The sequence below is a fragment of the Schistocerca serialis genome, chromosome 8 (genome assembly GCF_023864345.2).
Source record: "Schistocerca serialis cubense isolate TAMUIC-IGC-003099 chromosome 8, iqSchSeri2.2, whole genome shotgun sequence".
Taxonomy (NCBI): Eukaryota; Metazoa; Arthropoda; class Insecta; order Orthoptera; family Acrididae; genus Schistocerca; species Schistocerca serialis.
The window spans coordinates 459,735,777-459,747,584 of NC_064645.1; positions in this window are offsets into that span (position 1 = coordinate 459,735,777).

Below are 11,808 nucleotides of genomic sequence, written 5' to 3' on the forward strand. Positions count from 1 at the left end.
TGACGTATCAATGTTGTTACTGAGTGGGTGAAAGTCTGATTTTGCATCCATTCTGGTACACGCGGTCAACATATATACCAAAATCCTTTCTTATAAGGTGAAGCCCGTCAACTTACCATAGTACAGGCTTTAATAAGTATCGTGCGCAGTAGCGTAGTGTTACAAACTCACCACGTGCATCATGAGGTTGACAGATGATGAGTGTCCAGTAAGCGTAGAGGTCAATCTTCTGTGCGATGTATGTCTTACACTTCACAAAATGGACGTCGTCGACATTCAAGAAGTGTTCAAAACAAACCATTAGTTTGAACTATAAACACCGAATGTAAAATGGCGAGCTACAGTGATTGCGAAGGTTGATACCACTAAAATCTGCACCCAGAGGCTGAGTTCGTCCAGTGGTTCCAGATGGTATGAATGAAATGTTACACACTTTTCAGGAGGGACAGTTTGCTCTAAAGAAGTATGGATTTTATACATCAATCTTTTCAGGGCATATCATTTGGCGTAACAAACTGTACATGACCTTCATCTAGGTATCCACTCTTAAAGAATGCATTAACAATCATATTGGTGTAACGGGGTGATGGTAACTCATGGAATGTGATGGCATGTAACGGAATGCGAAACAGTCTGTCGTGGATCTTATCGTGAAACTGGCTGCACTTTAAGGTGTAGCTGCAGATATTGCGATTATTTGTTTTATAGGCACGGGAGAAACAGACACCCAGAGGCTGAGTTCGTCCAGTGGTTCCAGTGGTGTGATTGCAATGTTACACATTTTTCAGGAGGGACAGTTTGCTCTAAAGAAGTATGGTTTTTATGCATCAATCTTTTCAGGGCATATCAAGCGGAAGCAAGTTATTTTCACCAGCTATTGACGATAGGTATGGCCCATACTGTAGTTGTAGCGCCTATTTTCCCACACTTGCTTGCTGTGGCTTAAATATTCGCTACTACTCTCTCAAGATCACGCTCACGAGAAAGAATCGTAGTGGGCAGATCCCCTCCAACTTCTCGTAGCACAATAAATAACCTTCCAGCCAATTTACCATCCAGATTAACAGTCAGCGTAATTGTATACGAATGCTTTAAGGCACTCACTTTAGCTGATCTTGATACAATTCTCTTGGTACCTCTAATTTCCAGTATTCCTCTCATAAGCAATTCCTATTCAAATCCCGACTGGTCTGAGTAGGGTATGAGATGATTTGTGGCATCTCTACCGAAAGAACTCATTGCTGGTGCACCCACAAGTGTTTCGGAGCACACCGTTCATCGTAAATTGTTGAACATGGAGCTCCGCAGCAGAACACCCTTACGTGTTCACTTGTTGACCAAACGACATCATCAAGTACGGCTGCAGTGGGCACGGGACCTTCGGGATTCGACCGTCGATGAATGGAGACGTGTCGGATCTTTGGGTGAATCCATCACACTGCTGCTACACTAGGTCGCTGGGCGCCTCTACAAACGCCATCTTAGAGGTGAATGGCGGTTCGAAATGTGCAGCGCGTCACTATCACACGCTAGTGGGAGCAGTGTTATGGTAAGGAAGATATTTCCCTTCTCTTTCATGGTACCTGTGGTAGTAACTGAAGACACGCTGACAGCTGCAAACCATCTGCATCCCTTCATGCTTGATGTATTTCCGAACAGCTATGTCCTCTTTTAGCAATATAACTGTGTCTGTATCGGAGCCAGAACCGTACTACAGTGGTTTCAGAAGCATTATAGTGGATTCACGTTGATGTCTCGGCGACGAAATTCGCCTGATGTAAATCCTATGGAACCTATCGGGGTCGCTATAGGGCACCATCATCATAACCAAATCAGCGGCCCGTTATTTACTGAAATAAAACGAGTGCGTTTAGACATCGAATGCCACATACCTCCACAAACCTACCAACAAACTGTCGAATATGTGACTTGCAGATTCAGTGATGTTTTTCGTTCCAAAGACAGACAAACAAGCTGTTAAGCAGGTGGTCATAAAGTTTTGGCTCATCAGTGTACTATCAAGTGGCTCAGCGTGTCCATGTGAAATATCACAATAAAAACTCACAATAAGCACACCGAAGCGCCCTCACTTCCAGGTGCAACAATTTTGAGGTCGACCCTGATGTCGAAAGTAAAATAACCGTCCGGTGAGAAGTCAGATGTCGTCGTGAACCTTCAACCATGTTTTATTGGCGCAACTGGTCGACATTTTCAATTTCACCGAGCACACTACTGAAATCTGACAGAAGCTACCTATTTATGCCAGCAGAAGTGGAAAACACGTGTCCGTGGTGGTGTCTGACTCGAGATGTAAAACCACCATGAGTTACAGTAGACTATCATAAGCAAAGGTAGATTATGGTAGGTTTCCTAGTAGCTTTCGTCAGTTAAGGTCGATCTGCATTACCTGTACGTTAGGTGTGTTGTTTACCTACAGGGCGTTATGTCATAACGGTCGCTTTCTTTACATATGCGATCAGTGTCTTACTACGTGCATCTAATAACCGGAAGCGGTAAACCGTCTAGAAACTGCGTGAGGACACGAAAGCGGCCGTGTAAACTATGACACATTTTTTCAATACACTACTGGCCATTAAAATTGCTGCACCAAGAAGAAATGCAGATGATAAACGGGTATTCATTGGACAAATATATTATACTACAACTGACATGTGATTACATTTTCACGCAATTTGGGTGCATAGATCCTGAGAAATCAGTACCCAGAATAACCACCCCTGGCCGTAATAACGGCCTTGATACGCCTGGGCGTTGAGTCAGCCAGAGCTTGGATTGCGTGTACAGGTACAGCTGACCATGCAGCTTCAACACGATACCACAGTTCATCAAGTGTAGTGACTGGCGTATTGCGACGAGCCAGTTGCTCGGCTACCATTGACCAAACGGTTTCAATTGTTGAGAGATCTGGAGAAAGTACTGGCCAGGGCAGCAGTCGAACATTTTCTGTATCATGTCGCCAAACACGGATGTGACCATCATGCTGCTGTAAACAGAACCTGGATTCATCAGAAAAAAATGACGTTTTGCCATTGGTGCACCCAGGTTCGTCGTTGAGTACACCATCGCATGCGCTCCTGCTTGTGATTCAGCGTCAAGGGAAACCGCAGCCATGGTCTCCGAGCTGATAGTCCATGCTGCTGCAAACGTCGTCGAACTGTTCGTGCAGATGGTGGTTGTCTTGCAACCGTTCTCATCTGTTGAGTCAGGGATTGAGACGTGGCAGCACGATCCGTTACAGCCATGCGGATAAGATGCCTGTCATCTCGACTGCTAGTGATACGAGGCTGTTGGCATCCAGCACGGCGTTCCGTATTACCCTCCGGAACCTACCGATTCCATATTCTGCTAACAGTCATTGGATCTCAACCAACGCGAGCAACAATGTCGTGATACAATAAACCACAATCGTGATAGGCTACAATCCGACCATTATCAAAGTCGGAAATGTGATGGTACGCATTTATCCTCCTTACACGAGGCATCACAACAACGTTTCACCAGGCAACGCCGGTCAACTGCTTTTTGTGTATGAGAAATCGGTTGGAAACTTTCCTCATATCAGCACGTTTAGGTGTTGCCACCGGCGCCAACCTTGTGTGAATGCTCTGACAAGCTAATCATTTGCATATCACAGCATTTTCTTCCTGTCGGTTAAATTTCGCGTCTGTAGCACGTCATCTTCGTGGTGCAGCAATTTTAATGGCCAGTAGTGTACATAGCTAAGTCGTGCTGGGAGTCGATAGGTCGCGATCGGTTTGTGAGTCGCCGTATCTTTGGCCAGAAGGCGATACTAAGGCTTTGGCGGACGTTATTTTGAAGTCGAACCAGCAAGGAGTGAGTTGTCAATAGCAGGAAGGAATCAGCATTATGTTCCCTGCGGCTCATATGTGGCAAGTGCCGTATTGGCCGTTTCCAGAGTCTGAGTTCATTCTGTGGTAGTCCGTGGGGCACGGGGGCGTGTCTTGGCGAAGTTGAAGGAGACCATGTTAGATCAAGTCAGTGTGGCCACGCGGAGCCGGGAGACGCCCATTTGCAGCAGGCGAACCGATGCGGCCTGGAGGTTACATTCTGCAGCGGGCTGCAGCACCTGACATCTTTAGGGCGGAAGCCGTCTCTCGACGAGTCTCCATTAAAGATACCAGGAGAGCAAGTTTCAGAATGTTTCACTAGAATTCAGCTGCCATGCGGCATCTTTACCAGTGCTGTTTTCACGTCGTGTAATTTCGCCAGTTCGCCCCCAACTTTGTGCTTTCCTAGTGTGTGTTTGCTAGCTTATCGCACTCGCCCAGTGAACCTTGTAACGAATTACTATCTTTACGACGTTTCTCATCGAGCCATATACGTTATCTCGCATTTCTAGCTGCTTCTCTCACACAAATAATGATAAAAACCCAGAAATTCAGGGTCGCCACCAGCCCAAGCCCTTCCTAACCTTTTAGTAAAAAAACGGAGCTGGAAAATTATTTGTTTAATTACTTTAATAATTTAATTACAAGGGTGCAAATTTCTTTAAGTAGCCAGTTAAATAGCACTAAATGTCGTGCATGAAGCAACTTGATTAATTCAGGATTTTAAATCGGAGTAAGTGGGTAAGATCAACACCACAGAATTTATCTTTCACGTAGATTATTTATTGTATCTAAGTATTTGGTTGCACATCCTAACTACACATAACTGGTGCCTGACTAGAAATATTTAAGTAAGAATTACGTGAGAATGTAACACAGCACAATTCAACTACAGCAAGAGGAAACACATAAAAACAGGGGTGGGAGACAATGATACCATCATCTCCTTTGAATTCATATCATAAAAATATCTCAGTGAGATTCGCATTACAATTCTACGCATGCACTATTCTGGACAGAGGTTTAACCAATGCACGAGGTTGTGCGATAATTATTCTACGTACTAACTGCGTCTCCTGCTTGCAAACGGCCGAACTAGAACACGTAGTGCATTCCGAATCAAACTGTTGTGCTGCTTTGTAGAAAGCGCACGAAAAAACAAATATTCTTGCAGAAATTAAACCATACTTGCCTCTACACAGTATTACACTCACGTACGGTTGAAGTGATCCTAACCAGCTTTTACTAATCAGATTTACCGTTTGAAATTCTACTTTATCGTTGTAGAATGAACAAAGTAACTTCCACACTTTTAATCAAACACCAAAAATCGCCTATTTAAAGCAATATAATCATCACAACTTCGGGAAAATAACTCGCTTCACACACTTCAGTTAAGCTAAAGTTCTTGAGTATTTCAACAGTTAAACATAACGAACTCCTAACTCAACTTGCTTCCTATCACCTGAAACCCCCCTTAAGAGCTACGTACTCACCAAGCGTTCAGCGAAGAGTGCCGCTTTCTCTTTCGAGATTACCTAGTTCCCCGTGGAGCGGAACCTACCAGAGGGGTAGCCCACCGTCACCAACTTCACACACAGGTATTGGAAACCTAAGTTGGTCATCCTGTGCTCTCCTTCGAACGAGAACCAACATCATCTGCTCCCAGCAGACGATGACCAACTCAGCGTTTCCCACAAAACAAAACCGAAACCCCACAGTAAAACACACATATAATAATCAATAGACCTTATTTGAATGCTCAGTCTTTCAAGAAAAGTTCATGAATTGAGCTAAAATCAGGTAGTAAAGTGAATAAGTTGTACCGAATTCGACAAGCGTCTTATGAAACGACTTCACAGAGACGTTTCAACCTCTCTGGCGCCAAGCTGTTACTACCTCGAGTGTAACCCGTGGTCTCGGTTTGGCTAAGCTCAGTCTTTCACCATGAAAGTCTTCGTGGTGTGTTTAACGCCTTCATCTTATATATATATATATATATATATATATATATATATATATATATATATATATATATTGTAACCTCCCCACAAAAATTTTATATGAATGTAAATGACAATACTTAATGGAAATGGGAGCCAAACGTAACCTCCCTAGCAATTAAATTTAATGACAATAAAAGTGAGAATCGCAATCTGACTCAAGTATAAGTTCTTCATAAAAATTAAGGTCCATTCAGTGATAAGAAAATCTCAGAAAAATGATAATAATGATTCAATTAAACCGAAATATCGGTCTTTGGCCCTGTGCAAAAAATCAAAATTAAATCCTTACCTAGTCAAATTTCTGCTCTTGTAGTTGCGCACCGCTTGGAGGAACTGCATTGCAAATAATAATATTCCCTTTTTTTTCTTTTGTAATCTAATTGAAAACTGAAACTTTTGTTTAAGGGAAGTGGAACGAAATAGTTACTTCAATTAAATGAAAATTTTATATAAAATTGCTTTTGAAATCAAAGTTATTATTGAGGGCACCTGTTGAAAATTAGTTACAATAGTTAAACTTTACATTATCCGATGATTATCTTAATTAACAGTATACCTCATTCAGCATCTTGACCAGTGTTGTCGCCAGACCACATCACGCAATCCCACTGGACTGCTACCACTGACCGACCGCTCTGCATGACGACTACTAGCGTACTGCACGCCACTGAACAGAGCTACTGCTCGCGACGACTACTGACAGAGTACAGCCCTCAACTAGACAGAGCTACAGACTCGCAACGACTGACTGACAGACTGAGAACCGCTCGCAACACTCGCGGTCAAGCGCATACTCTCTGGTCGCAGATGCTACAATGCCTCGCCATCGCTGCTATGTTACATACGTGTTTCAATATATATATATTCATTAACGTATCTGGCCGTTCATCAATTTAAAGAGTGCTATTGATGGCTTTCACGCTAGGTTTTTGCGTTCCACTACTTGCTTGTAAGTGGCTTCATACTAATACGAGGGTTGTCCAGAAAGTAAGTTCCGATGGGTCGCGAAATGGATACCACAGTGAAAACCCGATGAAGCTATGCACGAATGTGTTGGGTAGTGTCTCTAGTATGACTGTCGATGGCAATAAGACGCTCTTTTCAGTCGTGTGCGCACTGTGAGCGAGTAAAGGTGCCTAGAACAACGATGTTTCCCGCCAAGTGGGAGGGCCCGCTGAGAGGCTTCGCCTTAATGAATGCAACCCACCTAACACAACTGCCATGCACTTCCTTCTTCATGGCAGTTCTCAGCCACACTCTGCAGGGGCAGTGTAGACGCTCCTGCAGCCTTTTCGATGGGAAGTGTTCGATCAGCCACAACACAGCCCTAATTGGCTCGTCCTGAGTATCACCTCTGTTCACATGAAACACTGGATACGATGATAACAGTTGGGCGCAGGCTACGCGCTATAGACCAGTGTAGAGAATTATCAGAAAGCATAAGTAGCTGCCTGCTATGACGATGGTGTTGGAAATTTGGTATAAGGCTCCGACAAATGTCTAAGTCGGAGCGGCGACTATGTAGTAAAGTATCTGTGAAGTGTAGCTAACTCTTGCAAATTAAACGTTTCTGATTTCCACTGTGGTTTCCATTTAGCGTCCGATCGGAACTTACTTTCTGGACAACCGTCGTATACGTATGTATTAATGTACTTCGTGCTCTATAAATTTAATGTGTTATTGACGGCCTTCGCGCCCAGCTTATGAATTTCACAACTTGCTTGTGACTGCTCGCGCAGTAATTATTCACTGAATTGTCAGAAGCCGTTACTTGCATCAAGTACGGGAGGTGTTCTCTTTGTGACTGCCTTTTAGTTTACGCCTCAGTTGCGAAATGTTACTGGTCTTTACCCAGGTTTCAGCTAGAGTAATCTAGCCTCTTTCAGAGGCATGAAATAAGCTGTTACATGCCAGAATAAGGCACGGTCAAACATAAAAAGCTGAAGTACCGTGGTACCATGTGAAGCTGTATTATTTAGCTGAGGAACAGCCCCAGCCCTTCTTCGTGGAAAGCGATCGGTTAGCCGCGGACGCTACGTTGGAACGTAGTTCGGTCGCAGAGATCGAGAGCATCTATACTGAGTAATAGGAAGACGACATTTAGCCGGCGATTGCGAGTAGCAGCAGAGAGTAAAGTAATTGCACGTAGGAAGCATAGGAAGCACATCAAGTACATCGAGCCACATCATAATAAGAAGTTATGTTTCTGCCCACTTTCGAGATAAAGCATTATATTTACCTGCAAGTTATGTACAGATCGTTTTGGATTCCTGCCTGCGGTCATGTCAACTCTTCTCCTTCCTAGCTTCTGTCGGTGTTTACTCCCACAGTAGATGACACATATTGTGCGTCTTCCCGAGATTAACTAATTTATTATTCATCCTTTGCTGCTCTTGAAATTTGCTGTTCAGTTCAAATTTAACTGGCTGCTCCTACAATGTTATTGTGTCTTAATCAAGGTAGCTGCTGTTCTCTTTAGGCAAAAAAGGAAATTATTGTCTTGAATCTTATGTGTCTGTGTCTTTTAAGGGAAGCTGATTTTTAAATAAATGATATTTAACACAGTTTTTGTAACGAATGATGTTCAATCCACACTAGCCCAGTCCTTCCTCATCCAAAGTCAACAAAGGTGCACTGGCTCGCGACAACAGTTATCCTATGACTTAAAAATTAACAGTATTTATGGCGAAACTCAAGTTGCCAATGTTTTATTTGAAAATTCTTGATTTCTAAAACCAAACAGAGAGTTGTTGTAGTATAAATAAAGAAAACACTACAGATTTATCATACAGCGCAGTTTCCTCTACGATAATATAAATTTAAAAAAGACCAAAACAGAAATCTGGCGGAAATTATTTCTATACTTCGTCGAAGTTATACCTATAAAACATGACCCTGTCATCCATAAACAAATTTCACATTTATTAATATAATTATGTGTGCAAGTAAACTGTACTTGCATCAGAAGTAATTGCTTTGGTTATATAACGGCGCAGAATTTATGCTATCAACTGATTTTTATTACTTATAAAATGCAATTTATATTCTGTAAGGATATAAAATACGTAATCGACTAACACTTAATGATGTACGGTTCTTATTATGTGCAAAACAAACAGACAAATAAACTAACCAAAATCAAAGCGAAATTGCCGGCCCCAGATTCTCTCTTATACATTCATTTATGTTACTTTCTCTACCAATGCTTCCTGTACTGCCGGTAACCCTACCATTCACTACGTCATTGATGCAGCGTATCAAAACTATCAAACCATAGTTTTGGTAGAGTGCAACTCTTATGTGTGACCATTCGTTGTCATCCGAAATATCTATGTCGCAAACAAAGCGTCAGTGCTTGTATGACAAAGGGTTCCCGTTTGCGGACGTTGTGGTTTTCAGATGGTCAGTGCTGGATCCCACACTGTGCTAAGTTGGCATCCTGTGTCTGTGTTCAGCAGATCTGTCGAGCCGCGAATTTTCGGCGCTTCTTTAATATCACTGTCCCAATATGGAGACGCCGATGAGGGAATTTTAGCTTCTTTGTACAGTTAGTGGGAGATGTGTCTCAGAGCTGGAGAGTGACAGATGGTGACGCGAGACTAGACGCGCACGTAGTTTATGTATCAGCCGATAGAGGACAGTATTGGGTAGGGGGACTGTGATTTTAGTTTCGATTGTGCCCACTAGAGTGCACTAAAGTAATACAATGTTTTTCATAAACCGTTCTAGTATTTTCATAAAGTGTTGTTATGTCTTTTTGTGTATGTAAAATGTTATAAATGTGTTTTAGCAGTATGAATGATGCGTGAGTGTGATTTAAGGTTAATATGAAGATAACTGTGTAACGAGTTATGTTGTAGTATTTAGTGTGGGAACATTTCGAAGAAGTATGGATACGGACAAAGAGGATTTTTGTAGAATAGTTTTATAAAGTAAGTTTATGGTAAAGGGAAAGTTAATTCGGGTGTAAATATAAATAGTAAATAACTTTATGCATAAACAAAACTTCAGTATATTAGATAATTACGTCGGTAAAAAGTGCAGCCGTTAGGTTTACTATTTTGCGATTGGTTATTGAAGAAAAGCGCGGGAGAGTGTTGTTTTGCTATTGGCTAGTGAGTAAAGTGACCAATGGTTAAGCAATATTTTTCGCGCGCCTTTCTCTGCTGGTAGAGAAGAGTTAGAGTATTGTAGAGAAGAGTGGAAGCCTAGCCATGAAACAGTTCGGACGTGTGTAGTAGTAGTTCCGATGGAAACGATAAGTTGCCGGATCTAGCAGTGTTTCATACATCAAAAGTATTGGAAAGTGACCGCATAATTATTCCGATGTGTGTGTAGAAATTTCGGAATTTTTAAGTGAATTTTTTGACGAGAAAGGACATATTCCGCGTGGCGTATTGAGCAGGTCGGTGGCTAAAAACTGTGACTGCATTTTGTACCGACAGACTTAATATTTGGCGTATCAGTATTTTTGTAGCTATTACGTTTTCGGGAAATGCAACACCATAAACTTGCTAAAGTGAGTGAAAGGGATTGTGAGTGACTGTGTTAAGACTAGCACTGGCTTGGCAGTGATACTTGTTCACCTAAGTTTCAGAATATATTAACTGAGGACAAAATTTCAAAACTTTCATTTCGTGTTTCTCCCGGAACGTAGATTAGTGACTTAAATTGCAGCCTGGTTCACGTCGAAGTACAGTAGGTTTCACTCGGCTTTCCTACTGATGATCTGCTGAGACAACGTTCACAGGCAGATGCAGGTTCGTCGTAAAGAGACGGAAAGAACCGCGCCGCCGCACATTCTGCACCTCATACTGAAACAATGCAAGGCCACTGATCATTTTTGTGACTCGTCCAGATGCGTGTGTCATTGATGATCGAAGTATCTGTCTCCCACGGTGCAACAAGTTTGTCCAATGTATGACGTCCCATAGCTACAAAGTGACATAGTCCAGGCTTTCTCAAAACAATATTGTCTTTCGCTACGTTTAGAACAGCTATGAGTTTCGTTGACAGACTGAGATGCATCTAACTTCGTGTTTCTTCTGTACTCTTTTCGAAGAGACAATTCCAAAATACGGCAAGACGACCACTCCTCTTTGTTCTTCACTTTCCACCAGCTCCTCGCTCTGTCTGGCATGTCTTCAACATCGCTATCCCAGTATGGAGATGTCGACGAGAGTGTAAGGCAAAGGATCTCCCTTTAGAAATATCCGTTCTGTAGTAATATGGTACAGAGCTACCAGAAATCGATGTGTCTCTTGCTCTGTGGGCCAAAGTCCTAAGCTCGGCACTTCATTGTTAAAGAACATGACAGCTAATGGCCTGAGAAGGTACATCTGCCGGTTGAGCTTCAAACAACTGAGTACAGCTATCATTTATTGTCATTACAGTGTACAGATTAAGTTTCTAGAAGTTGATCTTCTTTCTTCGTGTATATTTTGATTTATTTCACCTCACTGAAGGTTCTCTTTCTTCGTGGAATCTCTGGAAGAAGATGAATAAATGGATCATTAGATAATACGTACATAACTGCATAGGCTTCCGCGGCCAGAGTCAGTTGACATAAAAAGTTTTCTGAATATCGTATCACGTCATAATGTAAAAAGTTTTATTGGAGAAACCAACGTTTCGGTCTTCTTCTGGGTCTACTAATCGTATTATCCTTGCAACGCCTGGAATCGATTAATTATGAGTATGGACAGTTACCTCTTTAATCAATTATTCAAAATGACAGTCACAATCGCAGTATTTATTTTGCCGCCAACCGGTTTCAACCCGCGATGGGGTCACCTTCAGGGCAGTTTACACCTTTTGGTCGCTCGCTGGAGTCGTCACCCTGCCTGTGCACGGTTGGTAACCGATTTTGAATAATTGATTATAAGTAAAGTAATCGCTGCTATCTCCACACAACCATGTTGTCTAAAAAAAAA